Source organism: Ranitomeya imitator, chromosome 5 (assembly GCF_032444005.1).
Source record: "Ranitomeya imitator isolate aRanImi1 chromosome 5, aRanImi1.pri, whole genome shotgun sequence".
NCBI classification, from domain to species: domain Eukaryota; kingdom Metazoa; phylum Chordata; class Amphibia; order Anura; family Dendrobatidae; genus Ranitomeya; species Ranitomeya imitator.
In genome coordinates this window covers 408,499,415-408,513,615 of record NC_091286.1, presented here as the reverse complement: position 1 = coordinate 408,513,615, position 14,201 = coordinate 408,499,415, and the positions used below count along the sequence as shown (strand labels likewise).

The 14,201-nt window shown below is 48.6% G+C and overlaps 1 long non-coding RNA gene across 2 annotated transcripts in view; it reads left to right on the top strand.

The window, feature by feature from the left end:
* The first annotated feature begins 20 nt into the window (after positions 1 to 20).
* The window catches only part of LOC138638034 (uncharacterized), a 73,327-nt gene continuing 59,146 nt past the window's right edge, over positions 21 to 14,201 (top strand). For both annotated transcript variants that reach the window (XR_011312432.1, XR_011312431.1), the window contains exon 1: positions 21 to 89. This is a non-coding gene — a long non-coding RNA (uncharacterized lncRNA). The remainder of the gene's footprint in view (positions 90 to 14,201) is intronic.

Here is a 14,201-nt window from a genome sequence, read left to right as displayed (position 1 = left end):
CGTAGCCATTTTGGGTTTATTTACCACGTGTGGTTGTAACTTGTTACTAATGCTGACTGCAAGATGGCCGCGAGGTGGCGAATGCCCACGTGGGTGTTCCGTTCTGCCGTAGGTTTCCGCACAGTGCCGCTCTTTATCGCTGTGGTTTTGTGTAGTTTTCTACCATAATGGCTGGAAGTTCCCGTGACGAGGAGCTCGGCCACAGTGGGGTCCAGTCACGTGCTCTATCACAGGACACTCGAGTTACTGCTGGGTCTTGTGGGGGCACTTTCCTGGTGTCTCTGTGGCCCAGAGCTTTGCTGCAGTCACGTTGGTCACCATTTCCTGTCAGAAACTCTGTGACTTAGGACGGGTACAAATGGCGCCAGACAGACCTCCTTGACTACAATGGCGGCTTCAGGTTCCTGTCAGGACGTGTGCTGGTAACAGGGGAAGAGTCCAACTTGTTGCTCTTCCAGCCAAAAACTGGACCTCGCAGCAGAGGCCCCACCGCCAGTGTGACGGGGCCGGTGTGTTTGTACTGGTAGATCACGGTTTTGGTTTTTCTTTACCTTCTTTGTTGCAGTTTAGCATGAGCTGTAGCATTTTGGTTTTCTGGTCATTTCATTAAAGACGCACTTTCACCACATCCGCTATGTGCACACACTGCAGATTTTGATGCAGATCCGCATTTTTGGATGCGTGGAATTATATCAAATCCGCAGTGTAGTGCACAACCAATGTGAAATTAACATTTGGTGTGCACAGGCTGCGGGAAAAAAAACGTGCGGAATCGCAGCAATTTTTTCCCTGCAGCATGTCAACTTTTTGTGGATCTGCAGCATTTCTGCACCTATTGACTTCCATTGTCAGGCCAGTCTGCAGCAAATCCACAAGTTTAAAAAAAGATCTGCGGATGTGCCTGTGAGAAATGCTGCAGATCGGGAGGGGGAAGAGTGGGCAGAGACTGTGCGTGTATTTGTATGTATCTTTGTGTGTCTGCGGGGCTGTGTATTTGTGGGTGTCAGGGCTGTATGTGCGTGCGCACGCACGGCTGTGTGTTGGCAGGCATCGTCCGATGGGATCGCTAGTTCCATCCTGATATTCCTGCTACAGTGTCAGGTAGCCGGATGATGGGACAGCAGTAGTCCCATTATCCGGCTACCGTGTTCAAGTGTAAAAAAGTAAAAACGTACACACATACAGTATATACTCACCATATAGCTAATCCCCGAAGCCATCTATCGCCTGTAAAAATAAACCCAACAATATACTCCCTGATCCACAGTAATCCATGTAATAACAAGTGTGATATGATGTGACCGCTATATAGGGGAGATCGTTGTGGGCGACTCATAGGGAATCTGTCACCTAATTTTGGCCCTATAAACTGCGGCCACCACCATCGGGGGCTTATCTACAGCATTCTGCAATGCTGTAGATAAGCCCCCGATGTATCCTGAAAGATGAGAAAAACAAGTTCGATTATACTCACCCATGGGCAGTCCGTTCCGATGGGCGTCGCAGGTCCGGCGCCTCCCTCTTCTTTGCTTCCTCTCGCGGCTCCTGCACAGGCGTACTTTAATCTGCCCCGTTGAGGGCTGAGCAAAGTACTGCAGTGCGAAGGTGCCAGGAAAGGTCAGAGAGGCCCGGCGCTTGCGCACTGCAGTACTTTGCCCTCAAAAGGGCAGACAAAGTACGCCGGAGCCGCAGTGTGAAGACAAGAGAACATTATCGTAAGAAGATGGGAGGCCCCAGACCGCGACCGCCCGCCCAGGTGAGTATAATCTAACCTCTTTTTCTCATCTTTCAGGATACATCAGGGCTTATCTACAGCATTACAGAATGCTGTAGATAAGCCCCTGGTGCCGGTGGGCTTAGCTCGCCTTTGATTTTTGGGGGTGACAGGTTCCCTTTAAAATACTTTATTCTGCGTGTGTGTGGGTTTATTTAACCCATTAATAAGTATAGAATTAGTAATGGAAAGGTGTCTTATTGACACCTCTCCATTACTAAGAAGACTTAATGTCACCTTACAATCAAAGGTGACATTAACCCCTTATTACCCCATATGCCACCATAACAGGGCAGTGGGAAGAGAGAGGCTATGTGCCGGAATTGGCACATCTTATAGATGCGCCATTTCTGGGGAGGCTGTGTCCTGGTGTCTGTAGCTGGGGGGAGGGGCCAATATCCATGGTCCCTTCCTAGGCTATGAATATCAGCTCGCAACCGTCTGCATAGCCTTTTCTGGCTATAAATTATAGGGAGACCCCACATCATTTTTTTGGGGGGTCCCCCTATTTTAATAGCCAGTAAAGGCTAAATATACAGCTGCGGGCTGATAATCATAGCCTGGGAAGATCCATATGTATTAACCCCTTCCCAGGCTATAAACAGCGGCCCTTAGTCGCTGGCTTTCCCTCTCTGGCTCAGAAAATTGCGTGGGAGGCCACATTTAAAAAAAAAAAAAATTTAAATTAAATCAATATTGCATTTAAGGCTGGGGTCAAACTTGCGAGAAACTTTCACGAGTCTCTCACGTCAATACCCAGCACTGCTGTCCGCACTCGGGACTGGAGTGTGCAGCTGTATGTATTTCTATGTAGCTGAATGCTCCAGTCCCAGTGCTGGCGTCAGTGCCGGGTATTGAGGTTCGAGACTCGTGCGAGTTTCTCGCAAGTGTGACCCTGGCGAACATAGATTTTGTGTCTCTTTATTTAAAGGGAACCTGTCACCCCCAAAATCGAAGATGAGCTAAGCCCACCGGCATCAGGGGCTTATTTACAGCATTCTGTAATGCTGTAGATAAACCCCCGATGTATCCTGAAAGATGACAAAAAGAGGTTAGATTATACTCACCCAGGGGCATTCCCTCTGCGGTCCGGTCCGATGGGTGTCGCGGTCCGGTCCGGGGCCTCCCATGTTCTAACGATGACATCCTCTTCTTGTATTCACGCTGCTGCTCCGGCGCAGGCGTCCTTTGTCTGCCCTGTTGAGGGCAGAGCAAAGTACTGCATTACGCAGGCGCCGGGAAAGGTCAGAGAGGCCCTCGTTAGAACATGGGAGGCCCCGGACCGGACCGCGACGCCCATCGGACCAGACCGCAGAGGGAATGCCCCTGGGTGAGTATAATCTAACCTCTTTTCTCATCTTTCAGGTTACATCGGGGGCTTATCTACAGCATTAGCCCGACTTGGCTCAGTACTGCCCCCAATCCAAACATAGAAGCGTCTGTGTGAACAAGGAAACGTTTAGTTGGATCGGGTGCGGCCAATACAGGGGTAATGGTGAGGGCGTCCTTTAGTTGGCGGAAGGCTTCCTCACACTCTGGGGTCCAGGTTACCTGGCGGGGTTGGTTCTTACGGGTCAGATCAGTGAGGGGCTTGGCTACGCTGCTGTAATTGGTAATGAATTTCCTGTAATACCCCGCTGTCCCTAGAAACGCCTTGACCTGGGTTTTAGTGCGCGGGGTGGGCCATTTGGCTATGGCCTCAATCTTGGCTGGTTCTGGTCGCTGTTTCCCACTTCCCACCCAATACTCTAAATACTGAACCTCTGCTTTGCCCACGTGACACTTGTTTGGGTTCAGGGTGATTCCGACCTTGTGGATCCTGTCCAATACTGTCTCTAGGTGATTTAGATGCTCTTCCCATGTTGCACTGTAGATGGCGATGTCGTCCAGGTAGGCACAAGCATAGTCCTGGAGACCATCCAGAAGCCGGTCAGCCAGCCTCTGGAAGGTCGCCGGGGCATTCTTCATTCCAAATGGCATAACTCGAAACTGGAATAAGCCGAAGGGGGTGACAAATGCCGACTTGGGAATAGCGTCAGGACTAAGGGGAATCTGCCAGTAGCCTTTGCATAGATCGATGGTGGTCAAATACTTTGCCCCTGCCAGCCGGTCTAACAACTCATCCACACGCAGCATGGGATATGCATCTGTCTCTGTTTCTCATTAAGCTTACGATAGTCTACACAAAACCGTGTTGTCTGATCCTGGGTCTCAACCTTGTGTTGTGCCAGGCGAGTGTACCCTGGTCTCCCCGAAAACATCCTCTGTCAGTGCCTCAACAACTCCTCCGCCTGCTGTCTCTCCCGGGGGCCTAGGTCTTCACCCAGGTGTACCTGGTCCCATGTTTTAGACTGAGTCCTTTCCCCGAAAACATCCAGCAAGGGAAGTCCGGCTAAATCCTCTGCTTCAGGTGCACAGATGGCCACAACCTTTTCAGGGCGCTCCCGGTAGGGCTTCAGCATATTCACGTGGAACATGCGGATAACCCTGGGGTCATCACAATCGGTGACATTATAGGTTGTGCCGGCTATTTTCCCCACTACCTGGTAGGGCCCCTGCCATGCAGCTTGGAACTTGTTCTGCCTAGTGGGCTCTAACACCAGGACCTTCTGCCCTATTTCCAAGGTGCGCTCTCTGGCCCTCCGATCGTACCATACGCGCTGGCGTCGCTGGGTCACCTGCATGTTCTTACGTACAGCCTGGGTCAGCTCCTGTAGGCAGTCCCGGAATTCCAGCACATAGGGTACAATACGTACCCCTTCTATGAGGCCCTCCCCTTCCCAGTGTTCTAGCACTAAGTCTAGGGGTCCCCTTACCCGTCTCCCGTATACCAGCTCGAACGGGGAGAACCCCGTGGATTCTTGGGGCACCTCCCGATAGGCAAACCCCCCGGCCAAAAGAAGTTTTGTGTCAGACGATGCCTGGTGCGACTGACGCCAAAGTGCCCGGCCAAGGGTATGTCATGAGAGATTCGCAGTAACTCCTGCTTATACTTCTTGGGAGCTACCAGCTGTCGTTTTATAGTGGGGCTCATCCCTGTGTGGTGCTGCTCTGTGATCTGGTAGAGGAGTCCCTGCTTCCATACAAACTGTTCCCCTTCCAGTACCCCTCTCCCCTCCTGTGCCTTCCCACGATATCCCTCCAATGAAGGATCCTCAAGTAACTCCCTCTTAAATTCATCTGGGGTGGCCCAAGAAATGTGTCTGGCTATGGGAATATGTGTAGGGCTGGGATGTCTTAGGCTACTTTCATACTGGCGTTTTTTGCCAGACGTCGCAATGCGTTGTTTATAGCAAAAACGCATCCTGCAAAGTTGTTTGCAGGATGCGTTTTTGCCCCATAGATTAACATTAGCGACACATTGCGACGCTTTGCCACACGTCGCAACCGTCGCGCGACGGTTGCGCCGTGTTGTGGCGGACCGCCGGGAGCAAAAAACGTTAAATGTAACGTTTTTGCTCCTGACGGACCGCTTTTTCCGGCCGGAACTCCGCCCCCACCTCCCCGCACCTCACAATGGGGCAGCGGATGCATCGGAGAAATACATCCGCTGCACCCGTTGTGCAGTGCATCAAACGCTAGCGTCGGAATCTCTGCCCGACGCATTGCGACGGGGAGATTCCGACGCTAGTGTGAAAGTAGCCTTACCTGGGCCTCTGAGTGTGATTCTGCCTCTGCAGCTTGAGCTTGTCTCCGGGTGGTCACAGGATATGTCTCAGCCAGAGGGGCAACCGAGAAGACAGACAACATGGGCTCCAAGTCATTTCCCAGCAAGACGTCTGCAGGCAAATCCTCCATCAAGCCGACCTCAACAAGGCCATCCCCGACTCCGCAGTTCAGGTGAATCCTGGCAGTGGGCAGTCGACGTATAGCTCCCCCTGCTGTTGATTATCTGCCTGGGCTGCCTGCACGGGGTCTACTTTATGCAGCACTTCCTCCATCTCTTCCACCCCTTGGTTAGTCGTAGCCCCCAATGCTGGGTCAGCTTCGCCTTGGTAGCAGTGTACAGCAGCCCAGGTGAAGGTAGCTGTTCCCGCCTTTGGCCACTGGGTATGCTGAGTCCGGTTGGGACATTGTCTTTGCAGGTGGCCCAACTGATGGCAGGTATAGCATCATGCCCCACGGGGACTGTGGCCGGGTTTCTAGCTGGTCCCCCTACAATCTTCGGTGGTTTGGGGCCCTCCAGGTCCATGGGCGGACCCCTAGTGACCATCTTTGATCTGGACAACTGAGGCCTCCTGGCATCATGATGTTCATTGGCCAGACGAGCGGCTTCCTCAAGAGTCGTTGGCCGCCTGTCCCGAAGCCATTCTTGTGTCTCGGGGGTTAGTCGATTAAAGAATCGTTCTAACAAGAAGAGCTGGAGGACGTTCTCCTTAGTGGTTGCTTGGCTCCCTTGTACCCACTGTAGCAGTGACCGCCGTAATTTGCAGGCCCATTCAGCGTGGGTATCGTTTACGCGTTTTATTAGTCCGTGGAACTTTTGGCGGTATGCCTCTGGTGTCAGCGCATACCGAGCCAAGATCACTTCCTTGATCTGCTCGTAGTCCATACAGTCCTCATCAGGTACCGTGCGATAGGCGTCCTCTGCCTGGCCTGTCAGCTTGCAGGCCAGAATCTGAACCCGTTCCTCACTTGATGAAGGGCACACTGCCGCTCAAAGTCCTGCAGAAAGCCATCAATGTCTTCCTCTGCCTCCCCCAACTGTCGGAAGGCATTATACTGGATTTTTTGTGGCTTAAGGTACCTTCACACTAAACGATATCGCTAGCAATCCGTGACGTTGCAGCGTCCTCGCTAGCGATATCGTTTAGTTTGACACGCAGCAGCGATCAGAATCCTGCTGTGATGTCGTTGGTCGGGGCTAGAGGGCTAGACCTTTCTTTGGTCGCTGGCTCTCCCGCTGACATCGCTGAATCGGCGTGTGTGACACCGATTCAGCGATGTCTTCGCTGGTAACCAGGGTAAACATCGGGTTACTAAGCGCAGGGCCGCGCTTAGTAACCCGATGTTTACCCTGGTTACCATCCTAAAAGTAAAAAAAACAAACGCTACATACTTACCTACCGCTGTCTGTCCCCAGCGCTGTGCTTCTCTGCTCTGGCTGTGAGCACAGCGGCCGGAAAGCAGAGCGGTGACGTCACCGCTCTGCTTTCCGGCTGCCCGGCGCTCACAGCCAGAGCAGAGAAGCACAGCGCCGGGGACAGACAGCGGTAGGTAAGTATGTAGCGTTTGTTTTTTTTACTTTTAGGATGGTAACCAGGGTAAACATCGGGTTACTAAGCGCGGCCCTGCGCTTAGTAACCCGATGTTTACCCTGGTTACCGGCATCGTTGGTCGCTGGAGAGCTGTCTGTGTGACAGCTCTCCAGCGACCAAACAGCGACGCTGCAGCGATCCGGATCGTTGTCTGGATCGCTGCAGCGTCGTTTAGTGTGAAGGTACCTTTACTGTTGAAGGTATCTTTACTGTTGAAGGTATCTGGTCGAAGGCCAGAGCTTCCCCTGCTCGCTGACTCTCCTCTCTCCGCTCTGCCATCTCCATCTTAGCCAGCTCCACTTTGGTCCGTTCTGCTATCTCCATCTTGGCTAGCTCTATCCTGGTCCGCTCGGCCATCTTTTCCTTCAGATCAGTACACACATCAGCCATCACCTCTCGTATGATCTCTACTGCAGGGCTTGGGCCATAGAACGCCAGTATGTTCTTTACCTCCCTCTGGAATTCAGTATCCTCCACGTTCACATTGGGGGGTGATGCACTGTCGTGTTCCATGATGGCTGCTATCAAATCCGCTTTTGTTTTGTTGCTGGCGATCAACCCTCGAGCTTCCACCAGATCTTTTAATGTAGTCCTCTTTAACTTCTGGTAGTTGTTTTCCATTCATTCCTTTCCTTTAGAAGGGGTGTTATATACCGCTGTCTGCCATCAGTGTAATGGGGTCTACCAAGCTGGGGTACCTCTTTCAGTACCACCCCGTGTTTCAGGAGGTCCACTCTGCTTTGGCTGGAGTCTGAATGAAGGAAGCTGGCTGGAATTGCTTGGTTACATGGGCGCATATAAAAGATCACTGCTTCTCCACGTATTTCTAGTCTGACAACACTTTACTCACAGGACACTGTATCTGTGTGATATATTCTGAGGGCAGGGCAATAGAAAAGCGGCAGGCCAGGCATACATTACAATAGCCGCAGGTGGCCGGAGCCTGCCGATATTTACGGTGGGAATTACAAAGGTGGGGGGAGGACAAAAGGGAAATATGGTGTCCCCTCTTCCCAGGGGCGCAGCCTGTGGGCTGATGCATTAGGGACCTGCATCTACCATGGAACCTATTATACATACATATAACTGCACAACATATTCTGTGTGCTGAGTGGTTCCGTAACAGGCTCCTTCCCAGAATATTAACAATCGCCCTTAGCCTTTGGCTTTACCTGCTTTACCTCGGCTGGTTATTAAAATTATGCAGAAGCCCATGCAATTTTTTTTTCCTTAAAATTAACAGTTGCTGTCTGGTTACAGCCTATATACTTTTGTTCTGTTAACACTCCTACATAGGCTGGTGACAATGTGTGTTTTTATGGTTTTGTGTTTACTTATTGGCTTAGTAATGAGGGTGTCTGGCTGACACCTTTTCATTACTAAGCCTAGACACCTAGAGCTAGGTGTCAGTGACAGCCGCTGACATCCCATTACCCTGATACTACTGCATAAGCATGAAAGGTGGTACTGAACCAAAAAATTACATCACAAAACTTTTTTTAACTCCTTAGTGACGGAGCCAATTTGCAGCTTAATGACCAGGCCAATTTTTACAATTTTGATCACTTTATGAGGTTATAACTCTGGAACGATGTAACGGATCCCACTGATTCTGAGATTTTTTTTTTCATGACATATTGTACTTCATGTTAGTGGTAAAAATTTCTTCAATATTGCGTTTATGAAAAAAAGGAAATATGGCGAAAACTTTTAAATTTTATGCCCTTAAATATGAGAGAGATTTGTCACACAAAATACATAATAAATACCATTTCCCACATGTCTACTTTACATCAGCACAATTTTGGAAACAAATTTTTTTTTTGTTAGGAAGTTATAAGGGTTAAAAGTTGACCAGCGATTTCACATTTTTACAACACCATTTTTTTTTTTTTGGAAACACATCACATTTGAAGTCACTTTGAGGGGTATACATGACAGAAAATACCCAAAAGTGACACCATTCTAAAAATACACCCCTCATGGTACTCATAACCACATTCAAGAAGTTAATTAACCCTTTACGTTCTTCATGGGAACTAAAGCAATGTGAAAGGAAAAAATGAACATTTAACTTTTCACAAACATTTTATTTCAGAACCAGTTTTTTACTTTCACAAATGTAAAAAGAGAAAATGAACCACAAAATTTGTTTTTGGAAGTTCTCCTGAATACACCGATACCCCATATGTGGGGGTAGACCCCTGTTTGGATGCACGGCAGAGCTCGGAAGGGAAGGAGCGCCGTTTTTTACTTTTTCAATGTAGAATTGGCTGGAATTGAGAACGGACGTCATGTCGCGTTTGGAGAGCCCCTGATGTGCCTAAACAGTGGAAACCCCTCAATTCTAACTCCAACCCTAACCCCAGCACATCCCTAATCATAACCCTAATCCCAACCTTAACCCTAATCCCAACAGTAAACGTAATCCTAACCCTAACTTTAGCCCCAACCCTAACCCTAACTTTAGCCCAACTCTAACCCTAATGGCAAAATGGAAATACATATATATCTTTTTATTTCATTACTTTTTCCTATCTAAGGGGGTGATAAAGGAAGGGGTTAATTTACTATTTTTTTCTTTTGATCACTTTGAAATTGTCTATCACAGTGATCAAAATGAACCAATAGGAAAAAATGTCCTATTGTTGCCGGGTGCGGGCCAGCAGATCTCGGCAGGCGCACTGCGCATGTGCCTGCCATTTTCTTACCAGAAGAAGATGCCAGCGGCCATGGGGGAAGCAGGAGGAACCAGGGACACTGGTAAGTATCTGGGGGATCAGGGGACCCTATTTCTCTCTCCTCTGATGTGTGATCACATCGGAGGAGAGAGAAATTAAATTGCAAACCTGACTTTTTTTTTTTGCGGTTAATAACGACGATCGGAACCCCGGGGTCGGTAAAAACGGACCTGAATCGTGTTCTCTGGGGTCTCGGCTACCGGCAGCCAAGACCCCGGAGAAAATCGGACTCTAGGGGGGCGCTATACACTTTATCTACAGTGCCGTTAATTAACGGTGCTGTGGTTTAAGTACCCTTAACTACCGCCGTTAAAAGGCGTATCGGCGGTAGTTAATGGGTTAATTGAAAATGATACAGACTCCTTTTAATAGATCTTAATTAAACCATACTTTCTGCATCGCCTATTCCACAGACGCCCTTGTTCTCCTGTAAGAGAATTTAAAATAAAAAAACAAAAGGGACTCTATATCGACAGGGTCTGTTCCACAGGACTGGCGCATAGCAAATGTGGTACCAATATTCAAAAAGGGCTCTAAAAGTGAACCTGGAAATTATAGCCCAGTAATTTGTTGGTAAAATATTTGAAGGGTTTCTGAGGGATGTTATTCTGGATTATCTCAATGAGAATAACTGTTTAACTCCATATCAGCATGGGTTTATGCAGAATCGCTCCTGTCAAACCAATCTAATCATCTATTATGAAGAATTAAGCTATAGACTGGACCAGTGACCAGTGGGGTACCGCAGGGTTCGGTGTTTGGGACCTATTCTCTTCAACATATTTATTAACGATCTGGTAGAAGGTTTACAGAGTAAAATATCAATATTTGCTGATGATACAAAACTATGTAAAGCAGTCAATACAAAAGAAGATAGTATTCTGCTACAGATGGATCTGGATAAGTTGGAACCGTGGGCCGAAAGTTGGCAGTTGCGGTTTAACAATGATAAATGTAAGGTTATACACGGGAAGAAGGAATCAATATCACCATTACATACTGAACAGGAAACCACTGATTAAATCTGACATGGAGAAGGACTTGGGGATCCTAGTTAATGATAAACTTACCTGGAGCAGCCAGAGCCAGGCAGCAGCTGCCAAGGCAAACAGGATCATGGGGTGCATTAAAAGAGGTCTGGATACACATGATGAGAGCATTATACTGCCTCTGCACAAATCCCTGGTTAGATCGCACATGGAGGTACTGTGTGCAGTTTTGGGCACCAGTGCTCAAGAAAGATATAATGGAACTAGAGCGAGTATAAAGGCGGGCAACAAAATTAATAAAGGGGATGGGGGAACTACAATACTCAGAGAAATTAGCAAAATTAGGATTATTTAGTCTAGAAAAAAAGACGACTGATGGTCGATCTAATAACCATGTATAAGTATATAAGGGGCCAATACAAATATCTCTCCAAGGATCTGTTTATACCAAGGAAGGTAACGGTGACAAGGGGGCATTCTCTGCGTCTGGAGGAGATTAGGTTTTTCCACCAACATAGAAGAGGATTCTTTACTGTTAGGGCATTGAGAATCTGGAATTCCTTGCCTGAGGAGGTGGTGATGGAGAACTTAGTCGAGGGGTTCAAGAGAGGCCTGGATGTCTTCCTGGAGCGTAACAATATTGTATCTTACAGTGATTAAGATCTTTAGAAGGACGTAGATCTGGGGATTTATTATGACGGAATAGAGGTTAAACTGGATGGACAAATGTCTTTTCGGCCTTACTGTGTAACTATGTAACTGTTTTTTGTAGTTGATGATGTGGTTTGCGCACATGTCAGGAGGAATTTTGCTCCACTCCTCTTTGCAGATCATCTCTAAATCATTAAGATTTTGAGGTTGTCGCTTGGCAACTCGGAGCTTCAACTCCCTCCATATGTTTTCTATGGGATTAAGGTCTGGAGAGTGGCTAGGCCACTCCATGACTTTAATATGTTTCATTTTGAGCCACTCCTTTGTTGCCTTGGCTGTATGTTTTGGGTCATTGTCTTGCTAGAAGATACAGCCACGACCCATTTTTAATGTCCTGGCGAAGGGAAGGAGTTTGTCACTCAGGATTTACGGTACATGGCTCCATCCATTGATGCAGTGAAGTAGTCGTGTACCCTTAGCAGAGAAACTCCCCCAAAACATATTTCCACCACCATGCTTGAAAGTGGGGACGGTGTTCTTTGGGTCATATGCAGCATTTCTCTTCCTCCAAACACGGTGAGTTGAGTTAATGCCAGAGACCTCAATTTTTGTCTCATCTGACCATAGCACCTTCTCACAGTCAGAGAATCATCCACGTATTCATTGGCAAATTTCAGATGGGCCTGCACATGTGCCTTCATGAGCAGGGGACATTGTGGACACAGCAGGATTTTAAAACTTTATGGCACAATGTGTTAGCAATGGTTCACCCCCGTGTTGTTTTAGGCTGATCTTTCACCTTCCTCATGATCAAGGTCACCCCACGAGGTGAGATTTTGCATGATGCCCAAGACTGATGTCAATTTAGTCATTTTGTATTTCTTCCATTTTCTTACTTTTCCATTTTCTGTTCTTACCAACAGTTGTCTCATTCTCACCCAGCATCTTACATATGGTTTTGTAGCGAATTCCAGCTTTGCGCAGATCTATGATCTTGTCCCTGACATCCTTATAAAGCTCTTTGGTCTTGACCCCCTCACAAACTCAGCGTGCCGAAACACGCGTTTGGGAGGACGCCATCCAGGAGAGTGAGATCTATTTCACTTTTGTAAGTATTACCTTCTTTTCCACATTCAGATTAACCCCTTCCCGACCTGTGACACAGCGTATGCGTCATGAAAGTCGGTGCCAATCCGACCTGTGACGCATATGCTGTGTCACAGAATGATCGCGTCCCTGCAGATCCGGTGAAAGGGTTAACTCCCATTTCACCCGATCTGCAGGGACAGGGGGAGTGGTAGTTTAGCCCAGGGGGGGTGGCTTCACCCCCCGTGGCTACGATCGCTCTGATTGGCTGTTGAAAGTGAAACGGCCAATCAGAGCGATTTGTAATATTTCACCTATTATAACTGGTGAAATATTACAATCCAGCCATGGCCGATGCTGCAATATCATTGGCCATGGCTGGAAACACTGATGTGCCCCCACCCCACCGATCGCCCCCCCCCAGCCCTCCGATCTGTCCTTTACACTGCTCCGCTCCCCTCCGTCCTCCTGTCCGCTCCCCCCCGTGCTCTTGTCCGCTCACCCCCGTACTCCAATCCCACCCCCGTGCTCCAACCACCCCCCCCTGCACTCCGATCCACCCCCCCTGCAGTCCGATCCACCCCCGATGCTCCAATGCACCCCCCCCCCGTGCTCCGATCCACCCCCCCCCACACCATCATACTTACCGAGCCTCCCGTGGTCCGTCCGTCTTCTTTCCTGGGCGCCGCCATCTTCCAAAATGGCGGGCGCATGCGCAGTGCGCCCACCGAATCTGCCGGCTGGCAGATTCGTTTCAAGTGCATTTTGATCACTGCAATAAAACCTATCGCAGTGATCAAAATAAAAAAAATACTGAATGACCCCCCTCTTTGTCACCCCCATAGGTAGGGACAATAATAAAATAAAGATATTTTTTTTTTTTTTTTTTTCTTCCACTAAGGTTGGGGTAAGAACTAGGGTTAGGGTTAGGGTTTCGGTATGTTCACACGTATTCTGGTCCTCTGCGGATTTTTCCGCTGCGGATTTGATAAATCCGCAGTGCTAAACCGCTGCAGATTTATGTCAGATTTACCGCGGTTTTTCTGCGCATTTCACTGCAGTTTTACAACTGCGATTTTCTATTGGAGCAGTTGTAAAACCGCTGTGGAATCCGCAGAAAGAAGCGACATGCTGAGGAATGTAAACCGCTGTGTTTCCGTGCAGTTTTTCTGCAGCATGTGTACAGCGATTTTTGTTTTCCATAGGTTTACATTGAACTGTAAACTCATGGGAAACTGCTGCGGATCCGCAGCGTTTTCCGCAGCGTGTGCACATACCTTTAGAATTAGGCCATGTGCACACGGTGCGGATTTGGCTGCGGATCCGCAGCGGATTGGCCGCTGCAGATTCGCAGCAGTGTTCCATCAGGTTTACAGTACCATGTAAACCTATGGAAAACCAAATCCGCTGTGCCCATGGTGCGGAAAATACCACGCGGAAACGCTGCGTTGTATTTTCCGCAGCATGTCAATTCTTTGTGAGGATTCCGCGACGTTTTACACCTGTTCCTCAATAGGAATCCGCAGGTGAAATCCGCACAAAAAACACTGGAAATCCACGGTAAATCCGCAGGTAAAACGCAGTGCCTTTTATCCGCGGATTTTTCAAAAATGATGCTGAAAAATCTCACACGAATCCGCAACGTGGGCACATAGCCTTAGGGTTAGGGTTGGAATTAGGGTTGTGGTTAGGGGTGTGTTGA